Raw genomic sequence first — 14,684 nt, forward strand, 5'->3', positions numbered from 1 at the left:
CTGAGCCACCTGCCTTGTCTCCAGTGGAAGGGTTAAGGAAGGGCTATATTTGAAGCTATTTGCAGCTGTCCACAACAACCCCAAGCTGAAATTCAGCAATCGGGGCTGCTGTCTCCCTATATAAGAGGCTTTTATATTTTCAAATGTATATTTATAGTTCTCCCATCCTAAAAAGTTACATTAGTATTTACACTGACAAATCATGCCCCAAGTATAAAATGATGCATTACATTGCCAAGAAATGTTCTTCATGGCTAACAGTTTGTTGAAGCTAAGTGGCAACCTGAGCCCAAACTGGGCATTACTTATAAATTCATTCAATCTAATTTCACAGTGGTTTCCAACACTCATGTTCTTTATTTGTAAATGTGTAAAAGTGTTCTTGTCTTTGATACAATTAATTACCATTCTATTAGACTACAAGTATAAGAACCCCACTCCCTGCACCCTTTTGTTAGTTTGAGTCCATTATGCAGGGGGATTCTGTGCACTGGTAAATTAATTATTCCCCTTACAAGGATGAAACATGAAGTAGCACCAAATTCCCTATTTGTTCTTTTTAGCTCAAGAAAGAACAAATACCATAGATTTTCTATGATTAATAGGCAAAATGTATGTTCAGCTCAAGCTCTATTCATTGCACTCATGTTACACAAAGGGGTATACTATCCCTCTAAATGGCACATTATAAGAGACACAGAAGGAAGGAGGTCCCTGTCCTGTAGAACTGGAAGTGTTTCATTTTTTTAAGCTAACTGCGAGGTGTGAACATTCTTGGCATCTCCCAGTTCTTTTAATATGACTGCTTGTGCCACAGGCTGCTCACCAATAGAAGCATCTAGTGACTAATGACATAAAGATCAGAAGATTAGGAGTTAAAACAGAGATATTTCTAGGAGCAAGTAACCTAGCAACCAAGAGACCCAGAGACATTGGGGACTCGGCCTAATTAAGCTTAACAGTGCTATTTCCATGGCAACAGCAATGTGATTCCAAAATCCTTACCTCACGTAGTATGACAGTCACATGGACACACCTGACATTCTGCTCTGGACACAACACTAACATGAGAGCAGCACAAATTATTAACGAGAGGTGCATACAAAATACTTTAGAAGATGCTGGGAGTGGTAATGCAGTAGTAAGAGAGCTATCTCTTGTTCAGCTCTATAATTTGCTTTTTTGTAATACCACAATATTAATGGTAAACAATAATACATCACAACAAGTGATGGCAGTGTTTGCTTGGATGTACTGTGACAGTATTAAAGGGAAAACATACCTCCATTTGGAGCTCATTCAGTTGGGCTTATCTAGAAATGGTGTACAAACCCAATCTGAACTTTCAAAAATAAACATAATTTTTTTTTACACAGACATATCTGATTCCACAGATTGAAAGGCAACCAAAATAGCCTGTTTCTGCACTCACTGGGACCAGTTCCCGTGCCCCTTAAGGCTCACAGTGTCCTACAACCCCTCTGTCGCTTGGGAATTGATGGATACTGACACTTGAACTCACTCTGTTTACAGAGAATCTGTGCACCACCCACTATGGAAACCAAAGGGAACTGAAGTGAGGTAAAGAATGCATTACACTGTGAAACTAAAGTTGGCCATACACCAGTGGATTTAAGCAGGCAATCCATGTCCATGTATGAGACCCGCCACCAACAGGCCTGCCTGACTGATATCAGGCTGAAAACCAGTCAAATATCAGTCAGGCAAGTTTGAAAATTCTTTTGGATGAGGATCAACACCACCACATTAATGCAGTCCTCGTCTGATGGGTTTCTATGGGCCCCAATGGATGATCCAATCATTGGCCCTAGGACCTCGCTGTGGCCTCCTTAAGGGATGGTTTGTCAGAGTAACATGGTTTTCTTTCAATCAGGTATGTCTGTGTACAAAGCAATGTTTTTATATTTATTTATGGAAGTTCAGAGCATAGCATTTATTTGCCTTTTTTTACATAAGCCCAACTGAATGAGCAAAAAGAATGAGCAAAAATTTAAAAAAGGGGTATATTTTCTCTTTAACAGCTTTTTTTTAACAGGAAGAAGTCCACAAATTTTACATGAGTTTAAAAATGCACTCCAAACTGTGCCTCGGATCATGGAGTCACATTTATGATGCAGTATTAAAAAGGAGTTTCCAAAAGAGCCTACTACAGGCTTTGCTGCATTTATTTCTTTTATGGATATGAATTTCCTGTAACTTTAATAAAAATTAAACTCCAAACTTTTGAATGGATAAAAGGACCCTAGGACAAAAAACACCTCATGCCATAAGCATTTTTATCCATACAAGACCAATGGTTTTAGTATACTCAAAATATTTGCCTTTTTCCTACAACAAATGCCTCAATACATCAGCATTCTGACAATCTATTTACAGTTGAAATATGCAGGTGAAGGGTAAATTTGTGTTAGTAAAAATAGCAGTTTTCAGCTTAGTTCGTTTACGCAAGCTTTATGATGACGTGGTCTGTCTGCAAAACTACCTACCTCCATTTAAAGGGGTTGTTCACCGTACAAACACTTTTTCAATTCAGGTGTTTTTAGATTGTTCCCCAGAAATAAAGACTTTTTTTCAATTACTTTCCATTATTTATTTTTTTACGATTTCTCCAAAATCTAAGTTTAAAGTTGAATGTTCCCATCTCTGGTGTTTGAGTCTTGCAGCTCAGTAATTCAGGTGCAGACTCTGAACTGTTACAGTTTTGCAACATTTAGTTGATATATTTCTCAGCAGCATCTCTGGAGTATTAGCAACTATTGTATGAATTCTAACAGCTGCCTGTAATGAAACCCAGAGATTCTGCTCAGCAGGGACAAAGATAACAAATGTATCACCTAAATGTATACATTTAGAACAGTTTACAGGGTCAGCGACCCCCCTCCCAGGGCTGCTTCAGAAGGTGAAAAATTACACTTTACACTTCAATATTAGAAAAACGGTCACACATAGTAAATAGAAAGTCATTGGAAAAAGTCGTTATTTCTGGTGATCTATCTGAAAACAACTAGTTGTTTGAAATTGAACCACCCCTTTAAAGGGATACTGTCGTGTTAAAAAAAAAAAAAAAAAACATTTTTTTTCAAAATGAATCAGTTAATTGTGCTGTTCCTGGAGAATTCTGCACTGAAATCAGTTTCTCAAAAGAGCAAACAGATCTTTTTATATTTAATTTTGAAATCTGACATGGGGCTAGACATATTGTCAGTTTCCCAGCTGCCCCCAGTCATGTGCTCTGATAAACTTCAGTCACCCCCCAGCAACCTAACAACAGAACAATGGGAAGGTAACCAGATAGCAGCTCCCTAACACAAGATAACAGCTGCCTGGTAGATCTAAGAACAGCACTCAATAGTAAAATCCAGTTCCCACTGCGACACATTCAGTTACAACAGCCTGCCAGAAAGCAGTTCCATCCTAAAGTGCTGCTCTTTCTGAAAGCACATGGCCTACACACCAATTTTACAACTAAAAAAAATATACTTGCTGGTTCAGGAATGAAATTTTATATTGCAGAGTGAATTATTTGCAGTGTATTAGTGTAATTTTGAAATAAAAACTACATCATAAAATCATGACAGAATCCCTTTAAGAACCCTGCTTCAAGAGCCAACCCCCCAGGCTTGCAACCCTTTTTTCCAACGATGGACGGCCACTCCATTGTTCTAGCCTGGGGCCATGTACTGTGGTGAAGGGAGGGGGCCCTGCCTAACCTCATCTCAGCCCTACACGGGCTTCATTCCCTCTTATGTAAATTTAGTTTTCAAATTATTCATCTTTTGGAATTTAAACTATCTTGTTAGGATCCCTCCTCCTCTAGCAACCAGGTAGTGGCTTGTATCACAGACTAGATTTGCCCAGTGATGACAAATGACCCCCATTGTTTTTTATTATACCTTAGCCTCAGAATGAAACTATTTTGTGCCCCCAATCACAGCAACCAGTATAATGTTAACAGTGTTATTTCTATGGCAACAGTCATGTGATTTCAAAATCATTTTAAAAAACCTTACACAGTGTGTGTGGTAAAAAAAAAAAAAAAAAAAAAAAAAAAGAAGACCAATTGCAGAGTGCCTTGAAATATCACTAGTGACTTCATAGTGAAATTCCTTGCTAAGGTGAATCTTCCCTTTCATGAACAGAATCTCAGCATTTATATGACAAAGCTTCTGAGCACTCTATGATGAAAAAATGTGATTAAGCTAAATACTTGTGATCAAGCCAAATACAATTAAAAAAGAACACTCGCTGGACACAGCCCGAATAAACCATCAGTACTTGCCTTGCAGCTCACATCCAGCTTCACAGGACACACAGTTACCTCCACCTTACTTGATTTATTCCATTAAATACTGCACATTTTCCCCCCACGAACATATAGGATAATATCCTCTATGAAGAAATTGAAAAACCTAGTCACATGCCTATTCTGTGCGTGAATACAATGAAACATAAAATGTCTTGAGCTATTATTGTTAAGGTAACTTAACCTATCTCTTATATGAGTTACTTATATGAGTTAGTATACTTCAGTCTATGGATATTTCTTGTTTGCTAAACAGGGCAAACAAAGACACTGAAGTGATGCCATGTTTGGTCCTTGCAAGGCATAAAATTACCACTACACAGATAATGCCCATGCTTAATGGGCTCCTGCTTAACTGTCACAATAGGGGTGAAGGGAGGGGGTTGTTTGCTAGTAATCTAATTATCTTCCTCGCAAGGACAAAATATGAAGTTAGTTTAATTTTCCTGTTTGCCCTGTTTAACTTAATAAATAATGAATGCCATATAATTTTCATTAATAAAATGACAGGCAAAAAGTATTTTAGAACAAGCCCTATTATTTTAACTCATATAAACAAGGAGTATAATGCCCTTTTAATTTAATTTTGTACAGCAGCCGGTGCAGGGTCATTAGTAATAATTTAAGTCGCAGGCTATACTGGATACTGTGTACACAGCAATGATCCATGCTGATGATGTAGCACAGGGTGCCCATTTTTAAAGAAATGAGATGTCAACCCTCCTCATTAAGCATATCCCTATACAGTTCGGAAATCTTAAAAAAATCTGTTGGGTAAAGAGAAGATCCCAATTATAGCATAGAATCAATAGAGGAGTCAAATAAAAATCTACAAATCTAGTAGATACAAATGCAATCAAATATTTAAAAGGGGAGGAATAGGTAAGGATGGCTTGGATGGTTAACATTTGTTATGTGACAATATGCTTTAACCTTGGTGGCAGCTGAATTATTACTTAATCAGATTATTAATAAAGGAAAATACAGTTATGAACTGACCCCTTGTGGAAAAACATGGGAAATGCTCAACACTCTTCTAGCCTTGTGACAAAATGCTGGGGAATAAGCAATTGCCCTCTGGTACGTAAGTGCCAAATTGTAAGAAACAGTAATCCATAAACAGAGGAGACAGTTGCTAAAGAGGGATAGAGAGATGGGATTGAGGGGGAAGAGAGAACAGTAATATAGCACAGTGGTAAATAAAAGTAGAGAGAGAGGTTCTTAAGATTAAACTGTCGCTAGAATACAAGTTGTCTACATATGCCTGAATGGTGGATGCCTACATGACCCGAGCCACTTTTGAATCAAGCACTGCCTTTTGCAGGCAGTACTCAATTCTAGGGGCAGTCCGCAGATCTCTGGACTCTGATAAATAGCGCATAGGCCTGTGGTTATTTGCACAATGCCACACTCAGTGGTCAAAATGCAAAAAAAAGTCAGATTGCATTGTAAATGTTACTTCAGCGTTTTCTCTTCCAGCATAGAAAACACTCTGGCATGTGTGCAGTGACAAGTGGATGCTATCACTTGTCTGCAGACAATGCGCAGATTAGGACTGTGTTGGTGTTTTCTATGCCATCATTAATTCCCTAGCAACCAGTCAAATATAAAGTCTGAGAGTTACAGAAAAAAAAATGACATAGCAAATTGTTTTCAAATGCTGCTATGTACAACATACTAAAAGTTAATTTTAAAGTGAACATTCCCTTTCACCATTGTTTAGGTTGCCGGTGGAAGATACTCAGCTATAATGTTGCCTGTGGCAAAAATACTGTTTTTCATCATTACAGATTACTGTTAGTAATCTTACTTAATAATTTGGCAAGTGAGTGCTTTATGTGAAATCAGTTAAGACCCTCTCTCTTAACTTTAGACACATTTGTCCTTTTAGGTTAATGCTACGTGAGGGCACCCAATGCTTGCAGCTTTTCCTTGCCCACCCAATGCTTGCAGCTTTCCCTTGCCCACCCAATGCTTGCAGCTTTCCCTTGCCCACCCAATGCTTGCAGCTTTCCCTTGCCCACCCAATGCTTGCAGCTTTCCCTTGCCGCTGCTGCTTTTTCTCCTCCGGCACAATTGCTTCCACTGGGGACTTAGCAGTAGATTCAAACAGTTGTCAAAATCTCTGCTCAGTTCCCAGTCGAGATGCAGCCAGCAGGTGGCATGCTGCTTCCAAATTTGTGCCATATTAGGCTTGGGTCTTGGTGGCATGCCGCTTCCAAATTTTTGCCATATTAGGCCTGGATCTTGGTGGCCTGCCCACAAATCCAGGCCTGAAATTCCCTCTATATAAATTATTTAAATCTTGTTTCCTTTGTTCTTTTGAAATCCACAATGATAGCAAAGAGACAGGTGCCATTTTGTGAACAAACTCAGCTTTACATCGCCTAAAATCTTGTGTATTCCCCAGAAAGGGGACATGATGACCATGCACAAACTACACAATGAGTAGAATAGGGGAATGTGAGGAGTCCTGTGGCTGAGGCATAAAGGCAGGAAAGGCTGCCTTTATGGTTATACCAGGCATGGAAGTTTTAATGAAAACATAATTTGGGTTTCATATTTAAAGGAGAAGGGATAGCCACTGGGGGTGCCAAACTGATGAATTATAATCTCTTACCTGATACCCCAGGCCAGTGAACCTTTTTGTTGAAAAGTGCACCAACCCAGTGTACTACTGCCGGAGTGCCACACAGTCATCTTCTTCTTCTGGATTTCCGTTTACATTCTGGTCCAGTTGTACAGGTGCTGTGAAAAGGCAAACTCAAAAGCAAAAAGACTGGCTTTTCATTCTACATGCCCTGCACTCCTGGGCTGAAGAGAAAAAAAGCAGAAGATCGTGATCTGGTGCTCCTATAGTTGTATCTCTGACCAGTGCAGTTTGCAGCAAACAGGAGTGCCAGCAAGGGCTATCAGGGGTCCGGGGACCCAACTTACCCCCAGTAATAATACATTTCCTTCTCTTTTAATTTGATAAGGACATTTATTATACAGCTTTTTATGATAGGTTGACAAGCATGGCCAGTAACACCACAAATTTAAGTGCCCTAAAAGTGCCAATATACTACTGGCAGAGCTGCTTTTGGTCCTGACCAAACAGCACGTCATTACTTTTAACTGAAATTACCTCAACAAATATTGTGCAGCAAACTTGATTGTGAGCATTTCTGGGCCCAAATCCACATTTATTTTTAATAAATTACAGGGTTCTCACCAGGATTTCGCCAGCTGTGTGGTATGAGCTATAGTCTGCAGACCCAATAAAATTGGTGGGCTTTAAGCAGTTCGTCTGTGACTGACCTCCACTCACTGTCTGGCCATTTGTAGGTTCTGGCAAATCCCAGAGGGGCTGCTGTAAGATGCCATAGACAATCACTATTTAGTGGGCTGGTGGGGAGCTGATTGGTCCTCTGTGCACCTGAAATGCCAGGACCTATTTTGACTCCCAGGTCCTTGATGTGATCTTAATACTGCTTGTTATGGTCTGAATACTGAATGTCAGAGCTGCCGGGGTTATTATACAGGCCATCTGACAACTGCTATCTCTACTTCCACTCACATGTGCACCACCTGCACTCTCTGGCAGTGGCACTAAGTTCCCACTTAACCTGCACCTAAATGCTGATATCCCTAACTTGTGCACAGTCAGGGTCGGTCTGGAGGGCCCAGGGCCCCCCAAGACTCCAGTCCAGGGCCCCCATCCCCCTACTGCAATGCGACGTGCGGCGCCCCCTCGGCACGCATGTTCACACTGTGCTGCGCATCGCAGAAAATCCTTTTTTTATAAAACAAAAATGAGCATCGGGAGAGGGGGTCTGGCTGTTGGGGGCCCATGAGGGTCAAGCCCACCGGGTTCTTTCCCGGTGTCCCACCGGGCCAGTCCGACACTGTGCACAGTAACCTCCAGGGTTTTACCCCACAACCTACCTCCTCCTTTGAGCCAAAGCTGTCCTTACTATCTTTCCTATCTGCCTTCTAACACTGAGGCACTATTAGAAGGTCTTAACTTTCCCTAGCTAGCTTTCTGGGTTGAGAAAACTTTGGGCAAAAAGCCTTTTCCTAAACCCAACACTCTTAACCACAGGCACAAACAAATGCTGAATGTGAAAAAAAGCATGTTTTGCGTTTATAAATGCCGGCAAGTGCATTTTTATCAGTTCCATTGCAACTCTCTATTCTACTTGCGTCTAATCAAACACAATGAAATGCAAATGGAATTAAACACAACCCAGGAATCAATTAAAGAATGTGTTTAGGTGTGATCAAAGTGCGTCAAACACATAAAATGCCTGTGCATGTGAGCCCTTATATGGGTTTTTTAGGCCTGGTAGCTCTGGAAACTTCCTTGGCCTCGGGGAATCCCACACATAACAAACCTTTGGGTTTTCTGCCATCTACTGGTGAAAACTAAACTGTACTAGTACAGTACTGTATTTTATTCCACTTCCTTACAGAATTTGTTAAGGCAGAATATGGTGGTACTGAAAGATATAAAAACAGAAAATACACTTCAAAGAAAATATTTTTGCGGTTTTTTGATCCCTTAAATTAGGCTTTAATGTCTTTCTTGGTTGTTTTTTTTTTGTTGCAAAAACTAAAGGAAGGACATTTTTGAGATAGTGATGTTGTTGTGAAGAAACATATTTGCAAATGACTGAAATTGAAAAAATTAAATATAACTTATTTAAAATGTTTTGTGGCCTGGCATGACCCTATGAGGCTATCTCATTCAAGGCTATCTACCTCTGCTGTTGCTTTATGAACAAGTTCTTTTTTATAGCCTTTCTCTAAGAAGTGAGGGAGTTTTTAGCTTCTTCATATTTGTTGGGTCCAGAGGAGATTCTTTTGGTCCTTATGAATTGCCTTTTAGGGATTGCTCTTTTAATTTTTGGGCTGTGAAAGCTATTTACATGCAACAAATTGTTTTTATCCACTGGCTGTCAGTGTGTATTCTGCCCTCTGAAATGCTTAATTTAACGTCCAGAAAATGTATTTAATGGTGGAAGACATACAGAGCCTCTACACCTCTATACCGCAAACTGAGGGTATGCTATAGAAGATTTATTACTAACTACGGATTTATCTAACCAAAAAAATCCTACTTGACTGCTTGAACATGGTATTGACTAAGAACTACTTCATGTTTGAAAATGTATTTTATTGACAATCTCAAGGGACGTCAATGGGGGCTACAGTTGCTCCCTCATACGCTAACTTATTTGTGCATACCCTAGATAATGGATATTAAATGGATATTATATGAACTACTTTGTTACTATATTTATCACATGAACTTTCTGGATTTCCTCTGGCCTCCAGCAACCATATACAGGAGCACCTGAAGTAATTGGACTAATTATGCTAATTCGTTTTTGGTGGGGGTTTTGCAGGGTGGGCTTAAATAGGCATTTGGTGTTCTGTTCACAAACTTGAGAAAGGGCACCGCTCTGGGCCCGAAACATGTCGTGGCAGCAAGTCTGAAATAAAACCTCACTTCAGCAGTAATCTGCTTTGTCGAGTGCTCTCCTTTCTACAATCCATAGCACTAGTCAATCAAGTTAACTCACAAGGGGGGAAAAAAATCACTTTATTTCATTCATTTCAGTTCCTAGTTGCCAAATATTTTCATGCTAATATTTGAGAGTTTTTCCACCGATAAATCGTAAAATTAAAGAATTGTAAGCTCGAACTTGAAAATATTCAAAAAAGTAGTTTTTTGCCACAATTTTCTTGAAAAGTCAAATTCAAACCATTGCCCATTGATAACATTGGGATCAGGCAGCATTTTTACTAACGAAGAAATACGATGTGATTAATGGCGGAGCTCTGCCCTTGCACACCAGCTCCTGCTGAACTGCTGCTCTCGCAATGAATCGGCTCCTTCCAGCCGGCTTCTACTCACACACTCTCTGTCATCGCTGTATAGCGCTGTTCAAAGCATTATCGGAGTCTGGCTTGTTAGTATCAAATAAATGGCTTTATTGAGCGCTTTAACATAGCTGAGGAGGGGGATTCACATCTCAGCTATGTTAAAGCGCTCAATAAAGCCATTTATTTGATACTAACAAGCCAGACTCCGATAATGCTTTGAACAGCGCTTTACAGCGATGACAGAGAGTGTGTGAGCATTTTTACTAGCCAGGCCAGTAAAATACGCTCAAGGTCACTCCATATAAAATGTCATGTCAAACTTTCATGTCATGGGGACACACAAGAGGATCTCACTGATGTATAGTTAGCATTTTATAAGTTAAAGTAATACAAAAATATAATTTGAACAAAAACTTGTTTTAGTTTTGTATACCTGATTAAATATATATGCTTCTTGATATTGTAATGATCCTGGACTGGTCTATTTGTACATTATGCAAAGTGCAGCACTGTCTACATTCAACACTGCTACTTCCAGAGGGGGTATTTAGTAGGTGCCACGTGGGTGTCCCCTAGAACTCTGCTAGAGCTATGGAGTACTAAGGCTGACATTAAGAACAGGCAGAGGCATAATTACATGAAACGGGCACGGACCCCCCTCAAAAAGAACATGCACAGCCAACCCTACCTCCCACCCTCCTAACTGTTTGCTTCCCCAAGTTTTGTGTCCGCTTTCAAGGAGAGTGGCTAGGAAGATTTTTATACCATAGAGCAGAGCTGTCTAACTGGCCACATGCGGACTGTGACCCCCCTTGTGTGGCCCCCCCACATGAAAGTCCGCCTGCTGTGTCTGCTTACCATATGTAAGCCTTAAAAGGTGTAAGCATTAAAAGTATCGGTACTGAGATAAACTGGCCCCTGCATTGTTTAAACATCAAATTCAGACTGTAATCCCCTGTATTGTTCACACATGTAATCCCCCTGCACTGTTCACACTTGTAACACCTCTATTGTTCACACCCCTAAAGCCCTGTACTGTTCACATCGCAGACTCAGACGTAAACTGCCCACATTGTTTACATGTCTGCACTGCTGAAGGGGCACCAGCACTGTGTCACTTCATGTAGTACACCTTAGAGTGGTCCTGATAGGTTTCTCTGTCTCCTGCTCTGTTCTGCATTCCCTATGCTTCCTGTGTGTGCCATACTCTGCCTGCCCTATGCTCTTTGTATGTGCCATACTTTGCCTGTCCTACTCTGCCTATTTTTGCCTTACTCTGCCTGCCCCATGCTGCATGTGTGTGCCATACTCTACCTGCCCCATGCTCCCTGAGTGTGCCATACTCTGCCTGCCCTATGCTCCTTGTGTGTGCCATATTCTGCCCACCCTATGCTTCCTGCGTGTGCCATACTATGCCTGTTCTATTCTCCGTGGGTGTGCCATACTGTTCCTACCCTATAGTCCTTGGGTGTGCCATACTCTGCCTGTGTGTGCCATACTCTGTCTGCCCCATGCTAACTGTGTGCCATACTCTGCCTGTCCTATGCTCCGTGTATGTGCCATACTCTGCCTGTCCTATGCTCCACGTGTGTGCCATACTCTGCCTGCCCTATGCTCCCTGTGTGTACTATACTTTGACTTCCCCACGCTCCCTGTGTGTGCCATATTCTGCCTGTGTGTGCCATGCTCTGCCTGTGGAACATAAGCCTGGTATTTTGTTTGCTAGCATTTGAAAATTATTGTTAGGGGCCCCTGAGGTGTTTAATAATGTGCTTGGTGGGTGCTGTGTTTATCCGCAGGTGAGGAGGAGGAATATGTACGTATTTAAAGAAGTAAAGGTTAAAACTAAGTAAGCCTCATCAGAAAGGCCCAATGTAGACAAGAACAGCACCTTCTTAATGTGATAAAAGGCCTTTATTCAAACATGGCACAGACCAATTGTAGCAACGTTTCAAGCCCTCTCTGGCTTTTTATCAAGCTAACACACCTAGTCACAGAGATTTCCTTTTAAACATGTTAAAAAAGCGCCATCTATTGGAATAGTAGCAACAAAGTAACAGCAATTTGTAACATATAAAGTATACTTGTATCCAGAAAGGTCAACCTAAATATACCAGTAAACCCTCAAAGTAGTGCTGCTCTGAGTCCTCTGTCAAAAGAAACACTGCATTTCTTTTCTTCTATTGTGTAAACATGCGCTTCTGTAGCAGACTTAAACCTCCTTGCCCTGGTATGAGCATGCTCAGTAGAGATTTTTACTCAGGTGCTTGTACAAATACTGTGGGTAACCCAAATCCCTTTTAAAACCGACAAAAACAAACAAGTGTGTCCATTCCCATGTGGCTAGACACATTCACATACATTGTAACAAAATTCTCTTATAGAACACTGCCATCTACTGGCTTGCTCCGATATTGCAACATAAATTCAGTAATGTTATACATTCAGTATTCATTATACAGTTTAAGTTACAACTGTTGGTAGACTCCTACCAGTGGCGTAACTACCGAGGAAGCAGACCCCGCAGTCGCTGGGGGGCCCGGGGGTACAGGGGGCCCGGGGCCTGCTTCCTCAGTAGTGCCGGATTACCCACAAGGCGCCCTGATGGTACAGTCCGGCTCCCAGATGGTTCAGCCCGTGTCCCAGACAGTGCGGGGCAACGCGGCTGACTACGTAGCCCTCCTCTCAAGTGTGCGCGCATGTGCAGAGGCGCACACTTGAGAGGAGGGCTACGTAGTCAGCAGACTCTAGCGCGTGTGCGCCCTTGCGCGCGCGCTCTACATTGATATCAGAGCTGCTGCCGGCTGTGGGGGACACGAGCGGCAGGCGCACGCTAAAAACACAAGAGGAGCTGCTCAGGCGCGCGATCAACGTTGATATCAGAGGCGCTGCAGGCGGTGGGGGACACGAGCGGTAGGCACACACTAAAAACACAAGAGGAGCTGCCTGAGATGTGAGACACAAGGGTCTGAACTAGGGGAAGACGGCAGAAGAGGTACGTGCCTGTCGCCCCTCCACCTTTGCGCCCTATGCACTTGCCTCTTCTGCCTACCCCTAGTTCCGGCCCTGGTCCCAGATGGTACAGTCCGGCTCCCAGAAGGCTCACTAAGTGTTCCAGATCTTCACTCCCTTGGCGTGTTGGGTAAAGAGCGTAAGTTGTACTTGTACGCCTCGTCTCCGCGTTCACTGTGCTTCTCGCTTCTAGGCCCGGCAACACAATGGATGCGTAAGGCCTAGCGTCACAAGCACTTCTTCACACTCGAAGCCCTATCGCCTCTTGAGATGAACCAACAGCCCGCGTTGAAAAAAATAAAATATAAAATCCGGTCATGCCTCTCGCTCTGTTCTCTTCCGCCTCCTAATTACTACTGATTCAAGTTGATCCCAGGGATATAACAGGTAACAACCAAAGTTTGCTCATAGCCTTTACAGAGAGATATGTGAAATTGACACTGTACCATCCTTCTATAGTTCTGGGGTATTTATATATGAAATTGCGACTGTGACATTCTTCTATGACTTCTGGGGATATTATACATGAAATTCTCCCACTATTTTGTGCAGACGGGGCCCCGAAAATTTTTTTGCAGGGGGGCCCTGGCATCCGAAGTTACGCCACTGTCTCCTACCTTCCAAGTAAAAAGTCCAAGATGTATATTAAACACATCTTTTGTATGTGGGCCAATTTTCTAAAAGTATGAATAAGGATAAATGAGCATAAAAAGTCTATAACTATTTACAATCCGAACTAAATAAAAACACACACACACACCTGTGGGAAAACATTAGGATTAAATGATGCACAAAGTGTTTTTTGTAAATTGTAAAAAATTTTTGGTCTTTTCAGCGTGTTTAATATACATCTTGGACTTTTTACTTGGAAGGTAGGAGACTACCAACAGTTGTAACTTATACTGTATAATGAATACCGAATGTATAACATTACTGAATTTTTGGTGCAATATCGTGCAGGCCAGTAGATGGCAGTGTTCTATAAGAGAATTTTGTTACAATGTATGTGAATGTGTCTAGCCACATGGGAATGGACACACTTGTTTGTTTTTGTTGGTTTTAAAAGGGATTTGGGTTACCCACAGTATTTGTACAAGCACCTGAGGAAGGGCCACTAGGCCCGAAAATGTTGTGAAACTTTGAATAAATTAATCATGAACAAGCAATTCGTTCTCCAGAGTCATATCTAGGATTTGTGAAAGTTTGAAGGTCTGGAGGTGCCTTACTCTGAAGGTGAACCATATACTACTAAATAACTAAAGGATCACATCATCCATAAGAATATATCTTTTTACTCAGGTATGGTAAAACATTCTACAGAATAAATATAGCATTCTAGCTTGCACTATTGCCTCTGTAGCTTTCCTTCTTCTTTAAAGGTATGTCTTAATATGACTTTTTCACAAATGTCTTAATATGACTTTTTCACATATTATTTGTTTTTTTGGTGTGCTACCACTATTAATGTGGACATGGT

This window comes from Xenopus laevis, chromosome 8L (genome assembly GCF_017654675.1).
Source record: "Xenopus laevis strain J_2021 chromosome 8L, Xenopus_laevis_v10.1, whole genome shotgun sequence".
In the NCBI taxonomy this organism is placed as follows: Eukaryota; Metazoa; Chordata; class Amphibia; order Anura; family Pipidae; genus Xenopus; species Xenopus laevis.